The sequence below is a fragment of the Gymnoscopelus braueri genome, assembly GCF_963280865.1.
Source record: "Gymnoscopelus braueri genome assembly, chromosome: 21".
Taxonomy (NCBI): domain Eukaryota; kingdom Metazoa; phylum Chordata; class Actinopteri; order Myctophiformes; family Myctophidae; genus Gymnoscopelus; species Gymnoscopelus braueri.
Genome location: NC_137623.1, coordinates 17264094 through 17266593, shown reverse-complemented (window position 1 = coordinate 17266593; position 2500 = coordinate 17264094).

Below are 2500 nucleotides of genomic sequence, written 5' to 3'. Positions count from 1 at the left end.
TGAAAGTGCCACCCCCGTTGCCGTGGAAACGGGGTGGCACTTCATTGACTTAATAGCAACATGGCCGCCGTGTGAATATGGTCTATGGCTTCTATTATAGCATGTTAACTTTCCGTTTCTATTAGCTTGGATTTCCCATCGATGATGTGACTGGTCGTCAGGTTTCTGTCCACAAACCTCCTATGAGACACAGACTGAGTAGACACAAATGATATCACATTATAATGAGCATTAGTGAGGACAAATTATATGAAGATCGGTTGAAATTGGGTGAAGTTGTCCTTTAAGATATTAAGTCATTAGAGTTCAGCCAATCAGAGAGGGACTTTGATTCAGTGTTAATTCTGACTGCAAATTTTGATGCAGTTTTAGTCATAGTCTTTTGAATAAAATTCTATTTAGTTTTAGTCATATTTTAATCATGTTTTACTTTTACTCTATAGTTTTAGTTGACTGAATATCATTAAGATTTTAGTTGTCTAAATCTACAGTTGATTTAGCCGACTAAAATGTATTTTAGCAGGCAGCGATGGCGCCACAATGCCTGATTTTTACTTGTGTGTGTGCCGAAAATAGCAGATCTACAAGCTCACGAGCTAAAAAATGACTTGTCTTAGTTCTACTGGCTCTCTTCTCCACAGTCCTTCCTAACATTTTAGTCAGGTTTTTATTTGGCAACGGAATTGTCAATATATTTAATTAGTTTTTGTCAACAAAATTACTAGTTTGATTTAGTTTTAGCTTTTTCAGTTCAGTTACATGCATTCAATGAGTGAAGTTAAAATGAGAGCTATTTTTGTTTAACGATACTACAGGCATTCTTTATATGATTTGATTGTTTTGGACTTTAAACCATTATCATCTGATATAGGCTACCTTTTTATGTTTGAATTTGTGAAAAATGTGAACAGTACTTTTTGGGAACCAGTTTTACCAGTGGCATTTCTGGCCATCCCAGCACCCTAGGCCAGATCAGCAACAGGTTGTTATTATCACATTGTCAGAACTGGTATGTGGACGTCTGCTACACAATTACAATACTAGTGGTTTTCAAACAAGAGTGTACAAATGGAACAGAATCGGCCCTTATGGGTCCATTTGGTTCCATTTGTACACCCTCAGAGTTACAGACCTGTAAAGGTCCATTTGGTTCCATTTGCACACTCTCAGAGTTACAGACCTGTAAGGGTTAGTCTGTGAGCTAGAGTGTACCCGTAAATTAATAGAATTTCTTTGATTTGTTTTAATGTTTGAAATGTAGTTCTTATGTTTTGAAATAATACATTAAAACATTTTATTTACTCATGACCAATACAAATGAGAGTAGATGCATGATTTAAACCCATAGGCTATATATGCTCATTTTTTCCATCTAAATCAAATTCATTTTTTGCCAAACGTTTGCCAAAGAATAGGGGCATTCAAAATGTTATGTTTTGATCTGGAATTTTCAGAATGTTGAGAAGACGCACGCACACACGCACACGCACGCACACACACACACGCACGCACGCTCGCACACGCACGCACGCGCACGCACACACGCACGCACGTACGCACACACACACACACACATGCACACACACCAGGCACGCATGCCGTATTGTGCTGCTCTCTAATATTAATAAGGGGGTCAGTATGTTCTGGGTCTTTCATTCATAATTCATATAAAACAGTCACCTGCATGTTGCAAACAATGCATTTAATAAACCACTAAAGGTCTTAATGGAAAAAACACCTTTAACATCATTCACTGTTGTACAATACAACCTGACAGCTAAATTACACTCTCTCTCTCTCCCTCTCTCTCTCTCTCTCTCTCTCTCTCTCTCTCTCTCTCTCTCTCTCTCTCTCTCTCTCTCTCTCTCTCTCTCTCAGAGGGATTGATTGATTGATTGATTGAGTGAATACTTTATTAACAATTTGCAACAGTAATACGATTATACAATGGTACACAAAAAGGACTTGTTTCCATTTTGGTCCTGTGTATCTAATTCATTGAGACATTTAAAGACACACTAATTAAACAATAGTATACAAGACATCATCAACACTAGTAAAAATAAAACGTATATGTACAGTAAACAGTTGGGGGGGGCGTCATTTCTGGTGTTAAGCTTAGACTTACCAGTTACAAATAACAGACAGGTGGTCCTTTATGGCGGCTGGGAAGGAGGGTAAGGAGTCACACTTTTTATGTCTGTTGGTAGGGCATATATGTATATATATATTTAAAGCATTGAATGGTTAAGTTGATTTTGTGATATCATGAACCATCCAGACCTCTCAGGTCATCTGGGAAAAGTTAGCTTTCTGTCCCTAGAATCACAACTAAACGTTGTTATGCTCCACATATCTGGAACAAACTCTTAGAATCATAACTAAAAGTTCAGTTTTTATGCTCCACATATAAACAAACTCCTAGAATCATAACTAAAGGTTCAGTTTTTATGCTCCACATATCTGGAACAAACTTCTAGAATCACAACTAAACGTTCAG